At 37.6% G+C, this 18,519-nt stretch overlaps 1 long non-coding RNA gene across 3 annotated transcripts in view; it reads left to right on the plus strand.

Moving 5' to 3' along the window:
* Window positions 1-18,519, plus strand: part of LOC118606530 — a 255,284-nt gene that overhangs the window by 174,215 nt on the left and 62,550 nt on the right. The window contains exon 4 of one of the 3 annotated variants that reach the window (XR_004952494.1): window positions 245-12,360. The exons of the other annotated variants lie outside the window; for them this stretch is intronic. This is a non-coding gene — a long non-coding RNA (uncharacterized LOC118606530). Of the gene's footprint in view, window positions 1-244; window positions 12,361-18,519 lie in introns of those variants that run through there. 3 annotated transcript variants of the gene reach the window in all.

The following is an 18,519-nucleotide window of genomic DNA, read 5'->3' on the forward strand; positions in this document are numbered from 1 at the left end:
TTCATTTTGTAAATGCACAAAATAGCTCTCTTTCATACACAGAGCCGCCTCAAGTAACGATGGGGTTATGTCCTGAGAAACCCGTTGGTAAGGTCAATGTATTTTAAGCTGAAAATGTATTTAATGCACCTAACTTACCAATCGTCATAGCTTAATCTAGCCTATCTTAAACATGCTCAGAACATTTATATTGAGCCATTATCTTGTTTCATCTCAAGAATAATTGCCTTTCTCTTCCCACCAGAAGCAGGAGACAGAGCTTGGAGTTTTGTAGACATGATGAGATGGGAAAACACAAAACAATATCCAAAACAGCGCTGGAAAAACAGCATACTATAGAGTATGAGTTGTTTACCATTGTGACCACGTGGCTAATTGAGAGCTGCTGCTGTCCGGCCTCATGAGAGAGTACCCTACTACATATTGCTAGCCAGGGAAAAGATCAAAATTCAAAATTCGAAGTGCAGTTTCTACTGAATGCGTATTACTTTTGCACCATTATAAAGTCAAAAAATCCTGTCAAACCATTGTAAGTTGGGGACCATTTGTATACTAAATCCTTCAATTAAATAATCATTAATACAGAATTTGATGTGGTTTAAAATACTGTCAACAAAACCAGCCCGTGTGCAAATTAGCACTTTCTTTGTTGTTCTGCATTGATTAAGGGAAGAAATTCAACTCTATCTTCTTCCACCATCTTAGTTTTTAACAGGAATTTGTCTTTCTCTATGTGTGCATGTGAGGGGGTAGGAGTTATGACTCTATTTTTTTAATTCATATACTGAGAAAAATAGGGCAAGAAAATATTTTACAAATAACAGACACCTAAGTTTTTAAGAATAGTTTAAAGAAATAAAAGATTTCTCAGTTCTTTGTTTTTAAAGTACAGGCTCATCATATTACATGTTAAAAGATAAATTAATAAATGTATTAGCTTAATTATTTGTCCTAAACAATAGAAATATTTCCCTATTTATAGAACTAAGTGTACTGAATGATTTTCCCGTCCTCTCCTTCCACACCTTTCACCTTTGACTTTCCCCTTCCTCCTTTCCTTCTTCCTCCTTTTATCTAACAGGTATTTATTGAGTACTCATTGTATGTAAGACTCAGTATTCTAGACATAATGAAGATAAAACATGAGGATCAGATGAAAATGTAATGTTTACTTAAATGTTTATCAGACTTTGGTTATTGCAATTATAGAGAATAAAAACGTGTTTCTGTTAAATCACAGGGCTCATTACTTACAGATAGGGAAGGCTAAATTGCATATTAACTCTCTTAGACTTCCTTGTACTTCTGTGGCATTTCACTTTGCAATTTAATTGATTCTTTAAGTTAAATTATAATATTGCTCTACCTGCATCTCTCCATTGGCTCTCTTTTTCATTCCAATAAATGCCAAAGTTTTCACAATGGTCTATAAGGCCTTACATGGTCAGTCATGTTGCCTCTCTGAATTCATGTTCTGTCACCCTCCTCCAAGGTTATGACATGTGGCTGAAGCTGTAATTTGAGTAAAATTTATAGACTTGAATGTCTTCACTATTAACAAGAATTTTTAATTGTTAACTAAGCATGCAATTTAAGAAACAAGAGAAATAATGAAGCAATCAGATTTTACCGATTGTTGATTATCAGGAATGTAAGTAATTTTTATTCTTTGTACTTTTATGTCATTTTCTACAATATCATATATTAGTTTTAAAATTAGTAAAAAAATTCATCAGTGCAGAAATGAGAATTTTAGGTTAGAAAAAGGGAGGTTATTAATAAAGGAGAGCAAAGTAAACCCACGAAAGCATGGCAAAGGAGAAGAATATAATTTAAGTTTTATAGTCTGTTCCACTGTTTGTCATAATAGGACTGAAGTAATCAGAGGAAAGTTAGAATGCCAGCAAAGAAGTCTCAGGAAGATGTCAGCTAGGATGGAGGAAAGCCAAGAAAGCAGAAGGAAAGGTAGCATGTTTTATACAGATAGCAGCCATTTGAATTTTGGAAAAATTAGATTCTAGAGAAGGAACACAGGAAAATATGCCTGAGTTCTGAACCAGCTCAAATCCTTTTCAGCAAAAAGTCAAACAAGAGTTCACCTTTGGTGTCATATAGTGTGAGTTACACTGTAGAATGTACTTTCTGCTCTTTCAGTACTGAATTAGTTGTCAAAATACTTGTGTTCTCATTCTTTTCCTAACATTTACCAGCTATAGGACCATGGGCAAATCATTTAATTTAGTTGAGTAATAGTTTTCTTATTTTAAAATAAGTGCACAAATATCTGTCTTTCCTATGTTACAAAATTGTAGTGAAAATAAAATTTTTATCAGCATAGGAAATGCTTTGAAAATCACAATGTTATTTAACTATAAGATTTTATTTATTATTAACAGTAGTGTATGCTGACATCTGTTATAACCAGATTTGAATCTAATGGAGTGAAACCTGTCTTCCAAAACCAATTGTATAATCAGAAATTTAATAATACTAAATGAAATATGATGGCAAAAATAAATGTATTGAATACTGAAAGAATAGATGGCATTTAATTGTGGGAATATTTCTTATTCCTTCTAGTAAGGAATCATATTGTGACCCAAATATTTTGTGTGAGTTTCTCTCCCTGCCCCTGCCCCACCCCAGTTCTGATAGATACACATTCAATTTTGTATTATCAGAAAACCCTGAAAAGTTCACAGTGGTATTTGCTCAAGATTTTTCAGTAGAAAACTAAGTACAGTCTATATGTTAATTGAAATTAAATGATACTGATCCTCATCAACTACAAGAAGGAACTTGAAAGTTTTGAGATTCGGGGCATGAATTATGTAAGCTATATTTCAGCAAATGAGCAGATATTCTGGTTTAAATGGTTGGAGGCCTCTCCTGTGTTGATTATCTATGAAAACACAGATTTCTGGATAGTAGTTTCTGTATTGTATATGCTGGTGATTGCCAAATTTATACAAACTTCAAGACTCAAATACCCAACCAGTACTAGTACCTGTTGGACAACTTCATTTAGACATTTCATAGGCATCTGAAACTTAACATACTTAAAACAGAATTCTTGATTTTCCTTCAAAAATCTTTTCTCCCCCTAGTCTTCTCATCTTAGTAAATGACTACCATCCACTCCATTGTTAAGCCAAAACTTAGTTATTAAACCTTTATTCTTTAGTTGCCCTCTACCTCCAGAATGTATTGCAATCATTGTGACTTACACACACTCTATCTTTCTAGTCCAAGTCACCATCATCTTGCATATAGATTTCTTCAGTAGCTTCCTACCAATCTTCCTGCTTTCTCATGCTGTACTACCCTAAAATCTATTTTCTGAATAGCAGCTAAGATGATCTTTTTGAAAACATAAAAGATGCCACATCACTCTCTTTATTAAGTCACTACTATAGCTTTCTATCACAATTATAATAAAATCTAAGCTCCTTATTTACCATGAGCTATATAGCAGGGCTGATATGTATCCAGAATGCACTGCTATAACCATATGGGTTATTTACAGACAGAGCTCATTCTAATTGGCTGGTGCTCATGCCATGTGAGTTAAATTACTTCTGCTGCTTAGTACTTACATGACCTAGTGGTTCTCAACTAGAGATTCTCAAATGTTCCAGAGGACATTTGGTGATGTCTAGAGACATTTTTGGTTGTCATGACGTGGGTCTGCTACTGGTATCTATTGAGGGGAAGCTAAGAATAACACTAGACATCCTGCAGGACAAAACAGCCCCTGAAACACAAATTATCTGGCCCCAAATGTCAATAATGTCTAAGCTGAGACACCTTGAGATAACCCTCTCTTCCCTGCCTACTTTGTCTGTACCACATTATGCTCCACTACCTTCTTTTTCTCTTTGGCAAATTGCTACTATCCTAAGCATTCTCCATTATGTCATCTGTTTACATTTTTTTCTTATAGAACTGAAACTATCTGATATTACCTTATTTAGTTTTTTGTTCCTTGTCTGCCACTCCCACCTAGGATGTATGCAGCATTAAGAGAAGAAAATGTTTTTCTGCCCTTGCATGGAGAACAGTGTGTTTGCTGTGTGTTTGTCTGTCCCCTCCCTATCCTTCCCCTTTCCTAGCCAAGCTTCACTTATTTTTCACTACCATGGATTTCTGAGCTCCACTCTATCCCTAGAGGGTGTATAAGGTTTAAGGACAAGATGAGCATATCCGTTTCACATTTCATTGGTTAACAAAAGCAATCCAAAGTGTACTGATTTGTTTTTAGTCCCCACCACATTGTCTGTGAATTAAAATAACTGCTCATCAACATTTCCAGTATCGGCAGCATAAAACAGCTTCAAAAAGCATGATAGCCAAAGCCATTCCCCAGAGCCTTCCACTCAGATGGTGTCCTAAGAGCTGTTCACAAACATTATTTGCCTAGACATTCTCTGCTTAACTTGAGTTATGACTTTCCTGGTGATTGAATGTCTTACAGTGTTGTTGCAGAACTAATTTCAATGTATTGTGATACATTGTACAAATATTGTGACCACTCTTCACTTTGTGTGAATGGCCTCCACATCCTGGCCTTGAGATTACCCCACTCTGTCCATAATCTAAAAGCCCACCCACACCCATAGGGCTGTCTGCCGTTGTGTATCAACAATCATGGTCTCATTGTCCCAGAATAAGTCATTTAGGCAGCCTGGATCATCAGTACAGTAGAGAGCCGGGCCAATATCTGTCTTGCTTTGAGTCAGTCATTTCACTAGGCTTATTTGTCTTCAGAATTAGAGAATTATGTTTCAACACAGGAGTGCCTGTGTTTTCGGAAAACTGCCAATTTTCCATTTGGTTTGACTCTAAAAGATCAAATTTATGGGAAAATCCCAACTGACTCCGCAAGTCCCGCCATATTTAATTTTGTTCCAGCAGGACCTCAAACTAAAAAAAAAGAAAGAAAATCCCTCAAGGTTATGCTAATAGAAAACCTGAGTAGAATAAATTTATTCTAAGCTTTATGTCCATTAAAAGAAATGTCCGTTAAGAGAAACCAGGTTTTCCCTTTAAACAATACAATTTCCCATCATAACCTTAAGTATTGATTCTCTTTAATAGTCTACACTCAAACTAAGATAAACTGTTATTTGGAAAACATTAATATTATTTATAAAAACTAAAGCAATTCATAGGTTAAAGTCATATTTTTTAAACCTCCCTGTAAAAATTCTGCTTATATCCCTTTATACCTGATGTCATGATAAGATTGCAAAATGAATTGCAAATGCTCAGGTTGCCCGAAAATTAAATGAGGAATCAGCAACTTAGATTTAACCCTTAAGTTAGATACGCTTGTAGACACTGTTTTATTTTCCAGTTTTCCATTTTGATTTTCCATTTTTGTGTTCTAAACTGAGTGTATAGTTCTTCTGTTGTAAATAGTCTTTATTTTGCTTTGGAAATATGGAATAAAATTTCACTAGAAACTTTTTAAAATAATACTTGAATGCCACCTTGAGATAGTGCTCAGACGAGATAATCTACAGAAGAAAGAAAAGGTGTTTTAAGGATTTTGTCTTTGATCAATGAAACAACTGTACTGTTTCTTTTCTAAAAAGTCATTATTTTCCTTACTCAACTTATAGCTTACACAGAATCTACCAACTGTGTGTTGCCCAAGTTAATGTTTTTGCGTTATTTCCCTATTTAGTTCTGAACGTTTGTATAGTAGTTGCAATTAAAGCAGAAAGTTGTCCTGATGACTGGACAGAAATTATTTGCAGCCACTGGGCTTTTTACCCTTTGTTTCATTTTCCTGGGATTTGGATGGTATCTTCATCTAGACAGGAAGATCTGGCTGCAACTGTCATACAACAAAGCAAACCCTCTGACTGAGCTGGACTTCCTGTGTAATATCATGAGACCTGCTGCTGGTGTGTCAGCGGCAAACATGGGGAATCAATAAAGTTGTTTTTCACTGGAGTTCTAGATTTTTCTCCAATTTAATGCTTAGTGCAGTTAATCATGTTTTCCTTGTGCATAGTAGAAGGGTCATATTGCTGGTGGGCTTGACTTTTGTTAATAAAACATCTACTAACCCCCAGATCTAAGAAACCCAAGTCTTCATGGGGTTTTTGAAAACCCGTGTCAGTGTCTTGAATGGCTGCCTGTGGCAGCTGCTCTTCAGAGTCTCTTCTTTTGTTTTCTGAGTGATTTCTTTAACACTTACGGAGGAGTAAGTCAAGTTTTTAAATAAATAAAATTGCAGGCACTCTGCCTGTTAAAATCAACCTATATTTTCTTAATTTTTATTTTTTAAAGGATATATGCACCATGATGAAAAAGTAAAATTGTTTGGACTTGCTTATGATGAGAAGTTAGAGTCTATCTTTAAGTAACTTCCTAATACAAATGTTGAAATTATCTTGATGTTATAGTACACAGATAGGTTCCCGTCTAGTGCATTCTATAATATGACGTCCCCTTCCCTTTTTCATCTGATCTACTCCATTCCTTGTGTTTTTCAATAGGTACCCCGGGACCATGTGCAGAGCACTTCATTATTAGTAATTTAAATGTATGTCCTCTGTTGTTATATTTGTTTCTCTTCTTCCCTAATCCCCACTCGCGTTTCTTTCCACCCACCTCTCTCCCATAGGTGCCCACAGTAATGTATTGATATATTCTTAATATACACATGTAATTTTTTATAACATGCACTTTTGCGTTTTAGTCTTTAATTTACAGAAACAATCATGTGCTTTCTCATTCTGTTTCTACTTTTCCCACTAAATTCTCATTTATTTTGTTTTCCTCCTTATTACTGCCCAGTGTGTCATAGAATACAGTCACTCCTCCTTACCCCATCTCCTAAATTTCTTCCGGCCCCCACTACCATAATGATCACTGTGTACATGTGCAAAGACCACCTATGTACATATCCTCTACAGACCTAAGTGAGAATGTATCTGACATGTATCCCAGGAGTATGATTGCTGCGTCTTAGGCCGTACACATCATTCCATTTTCTCTCTTGCATATATTTGCTGAAATCCATCAATGCGCTGATAATTACCACCCCACTCTTATTCTCTTTGCTGTTATAAGTTTGTTCACTTTGAGCTTCTCAATTTTTATTACTATAGAGTCTTATGAAATACTAGAGGCAAATATATGTGCTCGTTCCAACATTTGAAGTGGAGGTCAATCCATTTCTTTTTTAGTGCATTATAGTTAGCTTAGGGTGTGGTCCAAGGAGGAGAAATAAGAGAGAGAGAGAGTGGAAAAGACATTCCTGTTGATGGTAAGCTGTATGCAGTTGGCCAAAAACTTTTCATTGAAATCCATTACCAAAAAAATGAGGCATAGACTAAAATGAAAGATTACACGTAATTAAATATAGGCGTTGGCAGTCATCATTGTTCCACAATTTAGACGGCAACAGACGTTCAACCCAAAAGTGTAACAGCATTTCTGGAACCAAAGGCCAGTTGCCTTAGCTGACCCTCACTCTAGGCCTGTAGCCATTGGATTCACATTTCAAGGTTACTTCTTCTGCAGCCCCCAGTTTTATAACAAACTGTACTATGTAAGTCTTGCAAAGTACAGCCATTTCAGTAGTTCATTTGACAGGACTTTCCCTTCAATTTCAGATCATTTTGTGATTGCTTTAACAAGACACCTCTGGGAATGCTGCTATGAGGTAATCAGAACTGTGTTTTCTGGGCCAGTCAACTAGGTGGCTGTGAAAGGGCTGAATCCTGTTTGTACTTGAAAAAGGCTGGAGAAGGACTTTGTAAAAAAGGTGAATGTGTTGCTGTCAGGTCGGTCTGCCTGCATCTCAAGAGCAACACTCATGGTCATGTCAAGCAGTTCTTTAAATTAGAATTTTCTGGAAAAGACCTGTCAGAGATGTCTTGAGTTAGATTTGAACAGTATCAGTGAAAAATTGCCAAACAAACCCCAAATGGCAAGGCATTCAGCTACATTTCAAGGCACTTAATCTCCCTTTTTCTATTCTTTACACCCATTAAATTGTCCAAAGTACAGGTTACTATTCTACACTATTCAGGGTCGTTGTCCCACTGCAGTTCTACTCTTTCTTACCCAAATTGGACCTCAGCAGATAATAATTGTATCTCACTGAGATCAGTGAAAGTGACAGCTCGTAGAGGTATTATGGTGTTAGGAATCGAGCACTCGATCTGGAGTCACGATTCTGCCTGCTGTTGCTTGCTGTCTTGTCTGTATCCTGAAGATAATGGTGGTATAAGTCTCCCTGCCGTATTAAACATGACTATGAACACCAACTAAAATAATGTAGCTTAAGCTGTAAAAGGTTTGTGTTCCTAGTGTTATGGGCTGAAATGTGTCCTCAGTGTCATCTTCCCCCAATTCATATGCTAAAGTTCTAAATCCCAGGATCTCAGAATGTGACCGCAATTAGAAATGTGGTTTTTAAAGAATTGGTTAAGTTAAAATGAGGTCTTTAGGGTGGGCTCTAATCCCATATGACTGCTGGACACGTAAGGAGAAAAACCAGAAACATACCCAGTCAGAGGGGTGATCATGTGAGGACACAGCCAGAAGGTAGCCATCGACAAGCCAAGAAGAGAGGCCCCAGAAGAAACCAAACCTGTTGATTTTGGACTTATAGCCTCCAGAATCATGAGGAAATAAGTTGTTGTTGTTCAAGCCACTCTGTCTATGGTATTTTGTTATGGGAGCCTGGACGGACTAATACTAGTGCCTGCCAATGCATTGGGATTAGTCACTTTCATGTTATTCTCTTTTTTCTTCATGACTCCAACAAAACTCATTTAGCATCTGCCACACTACACTAGGCAGTGTTTCCACTATGTAGGGGGAACAGATAGACAAGGCACCTGCCCTCAAGGTAGTTTTAGTCTAAGAGGGTGGACAGATGACAGTAAATATAAAGGCAAATATTTTAAATAAAGTCACCCGTTCTGTGCTTTCTAACATTATAATTTTGCGTTTTTATTTTGTTTATTAATTACTTTCTTCTCTAGAATGCAGCTGCATGAGGGCAGAGAGATTTATTTTTCTCAATGCAATATCCAAGGTTACTAGAACAGTGTCTGGCACGTAGTAGGGGATCAAGGATATTTACTATATGAGTAATTACGGTTTAAACTAAACATAAAACACATGAAGAAGATATATTATTTTAAACACACACACACACACACACACACACACACACACACACACACACAGTACCTAAGGCTCAGATACAATCAGAACCTTCTCCAGTCACAGAGCCCATGCATTATAGAGTCACTCTGGGAAAACAGACCTGTCAGATTCTAAGCCTCTTACTTTTTTCTACATCTGTTTACTCTCTTTTGAAAGGTTTTTTTACTTAAGCCTTTAAAAAGATGACACAGAGATTAGTTAAAAACTAAAACTATTCTGTGATACAAACTTCTTATTTAGCATAGTAATATTTAACCTTAGCAAGCATAGCAGCAAATGATAAATAATATACAGATAACCTTAGGCTTAACAGTCAGTTCCTCACTGTGGCATTGTAAACGCCTTTACCAGGTAGATTCGGGCTCTTTCTCTGGCTGAGTCCTGGCTGGGGTCTTCTAGTTCAGTCATTACCATTCCATATCTCCAACCCGAGTTACATAAAATTTAAACTATGCTCTTCGTCTCCCATATCAATGAAGTGATTCTCTGTGGTGGATGCCTACGGAATTGTCCACTCCTCTCACCCTTTCAGATAGCTGTAGCCAGGGCTCCATATTTCAGTGTCATGCTGGATTGGCCAGGGGGAACTTGATCATTGACTCAACTTGGTCATTGAGCTGCTGTACTGAGGGTTCAGTCAGGATCTTTTTAGAGTAACTATGAGATCTAAAACTAAGACATTGTATCAACCATGCTTTCCATCATGTGTAGCAAGAGAGATGAATTGAGCAAAGCTGAGGAGTGGAGAGATGCCTACAACGTTTGAGTCCCTGGTGCAAATTTCCTCATCTCCAGCTGCATTCTTAAGCCTGAGTTCTGTAAAATACTCTGATATCATTACAAAAAAGATTTTTCTTTTCATTTAACACATCCAAATTAGTTTCTGTCATGTGTTTACAAAAGCAGCCTAATTAAAGCAACTTCCAGCCTCCCTGCCTTCAGTGGCACAAAGTGTGTTTCAAAAGAGCAGGCTTTTTATGCTAACTACACAGGCTTATATTTCAAATATTCTTTTAATTTCTGTCTATAATTTTTGCTGTACACATACACACAAAACCTGTGATAAACACAGCTTTGCCAAGAAGCTTCACCTTGACTGACCCCGTGTGCAGCGGTAGGGAAGGTTTTATAGGCCTTTTTGGCTTTAGGCCAGAAAAGGAGGACCTGAATGTAGTCTGTGATGGTGCTCTATTTCTTGACACAAATGTCACCTCTAAAGTTACCCACTCCTGCTGCTATGTCCCTGTGCGGTTTTCTGTTTCATGGAGATTTGTAAACTTGAGAGCATTCATTCAGCAAAGGTTGGTCAGTATCTCTACAGCCCAGGCTCTGTGGTAGAAGTGGAAGTGAAATCTGAAGAAGAAAGGTTTTACCCCCATGGAGTTTGCAGTGCAGCGGGAGAGGCAGACAGGTAAACACATAGCTACGGTGTCATCTGCAAGGTGTCCTGGGATGAGGGGAGAAAGGAGGAGATGATTAGTTTGCTTAGTGTTATGCACTCAAGGAGAAGGCCTTAAGGAATAAGCAGTCCAAGAGATGCACCTCAGTAGATGGCCAGAGCTTACAAGGCAGAGCACACAGGCAGCCGCATGTGCAAAGACAATTCGAGTAGCACAGTATGGCTGTGGCACAGCTGCGTATTTATGGAGAGCAGAACGAGAGAGAGACAAGAGAAGAGACTGGAGAATGCGTGAGGACGAAATCCCAGGAGAATTTTGTGCCCCGTGGTGGAAGTTGGAGGTTATTCAGTAGATCTATGATTCTCTAATTTTCATGCACATAAAAATCTCCTGAAGAGTTTATTAAAATTCCGACTCTTGGGCCCAGTCTCCAGAAATCCTGATTCAATAGAGCTAAGGTAGAAACCACAAAACCTGATTTTTAAAATATGCTTAGAATGACTAATATGTTGGTGGTTCATGGAGAAACACTTTGAGGGTCATTGGTAGAGAGGATGGGAAATCATGAGAGGGTGTTTATCAGCTGGAGTAGCATGATTAATTTATATTTTAGAATTATTGAAGAAATAATGGATGAAGGCTGTGAAATGGTAGCAGTAAACAGTGGAGGAGGTTCTTGCAGGGGCCCAGGGAGAGCCGATAAGGCCATAGCAGAAGCGATAGAGAAGAGAGGACAGACAGAGATAGATAGGAAATAGAATTGATGGATGATAGTGACAGATTAGCTTTAGGTAATTAAGAAGAGGGTATGTGACTTAGGTTAGATGGGTGAGATGAGTTATGCCAGTAACTAGGATCAGCAGTGGAAACATAAGCATGTTTGAGAAAAGATGGTGAATTCAGTAATTTGCGTTATACAAAATATGTCACTATTTTGTCATTAGAGAATGAAAGCCAACTTAATATAATGATTAAGATCACAGAATTTATATCCTGCTTCTACCATTTACCAGCTTTGGGACTTTGGATAAGTTATTTAAATTTTCTGTGTCTTTATTTCTTCATCTGTGAAATCAATATAATAATGTTTCCTTCCTCACATGTTCCTCATGAGGATTACCTGAGTTAATTTTTGTAAAACACTTAGAACGGTGCCTGGCAGATGGTAAGTACTCTATGATGAATACATAAACAATCATATTTGGTTAATATTATATATATGAACACTCAAACTGAAGGGACTCTGTTGTGCTTTGTACCTTATTGTCACAAGCCTCAAGACCACAAGTTTTGTAACTGGAAGTATATTGTAAATAAAAGAGTGATGTTGGGTACTTTCTCCTTATGTTGGTAGATTATGGTTTCTTTGTTTCATTTTGGGAAGTGAATGGGTTCAGTACTCATAGCCCATGAACACCAATCCCCCTCCTGGGGCTGTGTGTGGGAATCGTACTTCATTGGAAACCAATGACCTGCCTTTCTGAAGTGCTTTGGGATTTATGGTCAAGTGAGGGAGAGTTGATAAACTGGTACCCATGCTTCACTCTTATCTCTGAGCCCCATCAGAGCTGATGGCCAATGAAATCCAGGTGTGGAAAAGGAAGAAAGAAAATCTCTCAACCAATTAGAAATTACCCCTACCAGTACAAAGTACAATGAGATTAAGCTTGAATATTCCAGACATGATGGGTTAACTTGATTGTTTCTGAATGTTGTTTTTGAATTATAATATTATTTTATCTACACTATAAGGAGACATACTGGGGAAAAAAAGAGACTGAGAATGAACTTCTGGTCTAAGCAAGAGCTTAGTGTCCAAGAGCCATTATGTAAATTGTTGTGGGATATTCTGAGTGGTGGAAACCACAATAAGCTTTCCATAGTATCTAAATTTTATTTTTTCTGATACATTTATGAAAAGTGATATTCTCAGCAAAAATGTAATGAGAGCAGGTTTAGTCATTTGTCCACCACTCAAAAATCTTGTACTTTCAAGATGCTAGACCCATGGGAACAGCACCCACCATTCATTTTGAGTATGGAAGGTTCGAGATTATGGTAAAATAATTGGATGATGCTTTAAGTCTACCTGACATTTGGATGGCTTTGTGCTAGTAGGATGGTTAAAAGAATGTGCCTCCGCAAGCTCTCTGCAGAGACTGGTCTGTAACAGGAGAAGCAAATCCAAGCACCGCCAGGGGCCAAGCAGCTAGGAAAATGGACTAGATGGGGCTGTAGTGAGCCTGGATATACGTGATCCTTTAAAAAAAAAAACAATAGTCTCTCATTTCTAACCAGTTGTTGCCACTGACTATAGGGGCCTGAAATTGTAACTTAACCCAATGTCTTAAAGTAAATCAGAAATTTATATATTTTGTGTAAAATATATAGATATTTTATTATTGGTTTTATTTTTTTGAAAAATAAAATCCATCTGTGATTTTAGTGCCTTTGCTATAAAAAACCACCGGGTTGCAAGTGGTAGTCTACAGTAATAATTGAAACAAAAAGCAAAACCTCCTTCTTGGTACTCAATCCTTCCTCTTTGCTTCACAAAGAGCTGTTAAGTTTAACTTAGAGTTTCCTAAGTGCATTTCAACATACAATCTGTTCCTTTGTTGAGGGGAGCGTATGAGGATGCATGGTAACTATAACTTCTTTTTAGCCGCGGTAACATATTTGGAGAGACCCTGAAAACTGAGATCCTCTTTGATCTCTGACTCTGTGTTTCTATGAAGTTGGCTTTTCCATGATGACATAAGACAGACTCCGTTCTCTACATTAAACTCTCTCTGAGTTAGTGGTACCAGTAGATTTTTAAATAGCACCATTTTTTTTTTTCCTCAGTGGAGAGAACAAACATAACTTTATAACGTTCATTCCCAAACCTTAACGGACCAGTGCCAGGGGCTGGGGCAGAAGAAATAGAGAGTCACTATTTTCAGGTATATTATTTCTTTTTGAAGTGATAAAAATGTTCATAAATTAGATAGTGGTAATGATTACACAACATCACGAATGCACTGGAAGCCACTGAATTATATACTCAGAAATACTTAAAATGGTAAATTTGACCTCAGTTTAAAGGAAAAAGCCCTCAGCAAAAGAAATTGTCAATAAGGTAAAGAGACAACCATCTCAGTGGGAAAATATGTTTCCCATTAAGGGCCTAATATACAAAGTATACAAAGAAGTCATACGACTCAATAACAACAAAAAAACAATTGATCCAAAAATGGGCAGAGGACACTTCTCCCTAGAGGACATACGAATGGCCTACAAACATATGAAAAGATGCTCAACATCACTAGCTATTAGGGAAAAGCAGATCAAAACCATAATGAGATACCATCTCACACCTGTTAGAATAGCTATAATCTACAGGACAAGTAATAACAAATGTTGGAGAGGATGCAGAGAAAAAGGAACCCTCATGCACTGCTGGTGGGACTGCAAATTGGTACAGCCACTATGGAAAACAATATTTTTGAGTTTCCTCAAAAAACTAAGAATTGATTTACCATGTGATCCAGCAATCCCTCTACTGGGTATTTACCCCAAAGACTTGAAAACCTATATTCAGAAAGATATTTGCACACTGATGTTCATAGCAGCATTATTCACAGTGGCCAGGACATGGAAGCAACCAAAGTGTCCTACGATAGATGATTGGCTAAAGAAGCTGTGGCACATATGTACAATGGAATATTATTCAGCCATAAGAAGATATGAAATACTGCCACTTGCGATAACATGGATGGACCTCGAGATAATCATCTAAGTGAAATAAGCCAGACTAAAAAAGTAGAAAATCACATGATATCACTTATATGTGGGATATAAACCTAAAAGCAACAAATGAACCAGATGAACAGAGACTCAGGGACATGGACAATGGACTAGTGGTTACCTGAGGGGAGGGGGTGAGGGGGGAGGGGAGAGGTTGATGGGGTAAAGGGGTTCAAATATAGAGGGGTAGGGGGAGGGTGAAGTGAGTAAAGGGGGTCAAATATATGGTAGCTGAAGGAAACTGGACTTTGGGTGGTAATCACACAATAGAATATATAGATGTCAAATTATAATGTACACCTGAAAATTATATAATTGTATTAACCAATGTTACCCCAGTGAACTTAATAAAAAATAAAATAAAATAAAGGAAAAAGCCATAGCCATAATGCCAAGATGCATCTTCATCATCAGAGGACACGCAGTATCAGATAAGGATGTGCTATTTTGTTTTGTTTTATGAATAGATGGCCTCATATTTCAAGTTCTTATTTCATTCTGAACCTCTCTAATATTCAACCTAAAACTTCCTTGCTAATGTTTAAATATTTCTAATCTATTATTATAGGTGCTATTGGCTGAATTTTGACATCCCCACTTCTCCCAAATTCTTATTTTGAAGCCTTAACCTAGAATGTGACAGTATTTGGAGGTAGGGCTTTTGGGAGGTAATTAAGACTAAATGAGATCATAAGGGGGTTGGCCCTAATCCAATAGGATTGTTAGACTTATACGTAGAGAAACGTTCTGTCTCTCTCTCTGTCTCTGTCTCTGTCTGTCTGTCTCTGTCTGTCTGTCTGTCTGTCTGTCTCTCTCTCTCTTTCTCTTTCTCTCTCTCTACATCCCTCCCTTCCTCTTTCCATCTTTTTCTCTACCCCACCCCCTGTGCCTGCACTGAGAAAATGCCAAGCCATGTAAGCACACAGTGAGAAGGCAGCCATGGAAAGCCAGGAAAAGGGCTTTCATGAGAACCTGTCATGCTGACACCCTGATCTCAGACTTCCCAGTCTCCAGAACTGTGAGGAAATAAATTTCTGTTGTTTAAGCCCCCCATTCTATGATATTTCATTATGGCAGCCCGAGCTGACTAAGACAATAGGGTTAGTGAAAATAAACTGCCATTCTTTTACTAAAAACTCCTAGCTGAGTGTCCATAGAGATACCCACAAGAGAGCTCTATATTTCAAGGCAATGGAGTACATCAGAAGTTGGCAGGGAGTGGCTCTGTATCCCCACAGTGCTTTTCAGCATTAGCTTTTCTGCATTGTTGAACAGAACTTATGGTCTAGGCTGCACCTCATGTATTCACTATCTTTTCTAAAAGGCACTTTTGATCAGAGTTGCACATGATATGACCTGGGAGTAAATCTAGGAAATGATGGATGGTCTAAGTGGACTTCTAAAATTATTATAAAATGCTTTGTATTCATGTAGTCTCTGTGGAATTTCTAGGCGATGAAGTCAGCTTCATCATTATCATTTGGGATCATCAGAGGGAGATGGGAACTCTGATGACAAAGTAGCTGCTATTTTGCAAGACTAGTATTAAGGGCTCCTATTCAGCAATGCCATATGATTAAATAAAATAGTTAGCCTTTTTAAAAATTTTATTTCTTAATTTAAATTTTCATGGGTATTATGTTCCCATGGTTCTAATATAAAAAAAATGAAAAATTACACCCTGAACATTCTCATTCTCATCACTTTTTCCAATAACCCATCTCTTCCTCTTCAGGCAACCAGTTGGACTCATTTCTTTATATCCTTCTAGAGCAGTGCTTCTCGGCCTTTTTTCATCATTACGCCTCTAAAAAGCTTTTGAAAACAATTTTTTCCTGATTCTTCCTCCCTCTTTAAATTTAATGTGCAGTTGCATTGTGTATCTGTTCTTATGCTGTATGTATAACTGTGCCTTATACATAGAAAGATTAAGACTCCTACCACTCAAGAATCAATTTTTACCCCTTTGGGGATGATATCATGCCATTGAGAATGCAGGTTCTAGTGTTTTATGTATATACAAGTAAACACAAATGCATTTTATTTCCCTCTTTTTACACAAATGGTAACATACTATACTTATTGCTCTAATCTTTGCTTTTTTAACTCAACAATATCTTATGGTAATATTTCCATAACATTATAAGTATCCCTATCATTTTCAATGGGTATGTAGTATATTACTTTATAAATTTAAATTAATTTACTTAACTAGGATCTCAATGATGGATGTTTAGATTATTTCTCTTATCTTTTCTGCTTATAAAACATGTTGAAATGGATAGGATTATACATGTCAAATATTGAGGTCTGTGGTAGACCAAAGATGCCATGATGTTTCTGACTGTCTTCCTTTAATAAGCATGGTTTATATCCTGTTCCCTTGAATCTTGATGAACATGGTAGAGGTGATGAAGTGCCATTTTTCTGGGCTTAGGCCTTAAGAGACTCCCTATATCTTGGAACATTTGCTGTTGGAGCTAGGGTGTGAGGAAGCCCAAACAATCCCCATGGAGGGTCCACATGGAGAAGAACTGAGGATTCCAGGTGACAGTCCCAGCTGAGTTTACAGTCAAAAGCCAGCACCAGCTTGCTGGCCATGTGTATGAGTCATCTTGGACAGAAATAACAGATCATTTGAGTGAGATCTATATCTTATTTAACTGCTCATCACCATTTGACATTGATTATGATTGCTTCTTGAAATATCCACTTGCGCATGATTCAATGGCACTGCACTCTCATCGTTGCTCCATCGCTTCTCTGGATACTGTTTCTCCAACTCATCGTCTTATCCTTCTCCCATCAAACTTTAGGTCTTACAGTTCCTTAAGGCTCAGTCCTAGACCTTTTTTTTTTTTTTAAATTAATATTCTCTCTAAGCAAACTCATTGACGCCCAAGTCTTCAACCATGTGGAAAGAGACATTTTCTAAATGTCACTTTTAGCACAGACCTCTTTTCTGACTTCCAACCCTATAGATCCAGCAGCCCTCCTCCAGCTCTCTGCTGGGGTGTTTTATGGGTATCTCACATTTAGCATATACGAAACCGAACTCAAATCTCTTTTTCTTCCATTGTAATGTATCTCAGTGAATGGCACTGTCACAAAAGACCAGGAAACCATCCTCTCATTCACTCTCCACATCTAATACATCACCAATTCACTTTGATTTCAACTCTTCCTCTTTCCTGTGTTTTTCACGTTTATCTATGTCCACTACCATCATTCTGCAGCTAACCACCACCACTTTCACCTGGACACTACCACAGTCCCCTAGGGTCCATTCTTGCCTCCCTTGGATCTATTTCCACCAGAATCTAATGCATTCTTTTGCAATTGCAAATAAGATTATATTGTCCCCTGATTAAAAGCCTTCAATGGCCACATTCTTAGAATTAATATCAAGATATTTAATGTCTTTTAATGCCCTAAGTAATCAAGGCTCCTTATTACCCTAGCAAACCTACTGTGTATCACCTTCCTCTTGTTTGGATAAGATGAGTTACACCGGTTGCCTTTTGTTTCTTAAACATGACATTTGCCCACCTGACTATCTCCCTTGTTATATATATCACAGTTATAAAAAATGAGTAGTTTTATATCTGTCTTCATTAGTAGATAGTAGCCTTGTCTTTCACGTTCACTGTTGTGTTCCCAGAATATAGCACAGGACCTGGTAAAAGGAGTAAAATAATTAAACTTGAGGACCGAAGAATAAAGTTTATCTTCTCCCGACCTCTGATTGCTAAAATATTTATAAATGCAAGAAAAGATAGAGTATGGTCCATGTGGCCTAGTTTCCTAAGAAACTGCCAACTGTTTAAAAGTTCATTCTTAAAATTGCAACAGTCATACACTCTCCATCCTCCCAATATTTCTGCCTTGAGAGAGAGAACTTCACCATGTAGAGTCTTGCCTCACTAGGACTGATGCTGCCTTGAGAATCTTGCTGTACTCCCCTTCAAATCTTGGAGAGAGCTACAGCTTCCTTTTCTTGCATAATGAAGTGGGTGCTTGTACTTAGTTTGCTTCCCTGCTCTCTGACCTATGCCCTTGGAAATATTTCAATGACAATCTGTTTTCTGCACCAGCATGAATCATCACCTGTCAACCTACCTGCTATTGGAGA

The sequence above is a fragment of the Rousettus aegyptiacus genome, unplaced genomic scaffold (assembly GCF_014176215.1).
Source record: "Rousettus aegyptiacus isolate mRouAeg1 unplaced genomic scaffold, mRouAeg1.p scaffold_m13_p_8, whole genome shotgun sequence".
Classification (NCBI taxonomy): Eukaryota; Metazoa; Chordata; class Mammalia; order Chiroptera; family Pteropodidae; genus Rousettus; species Rousettus aegyptiacus.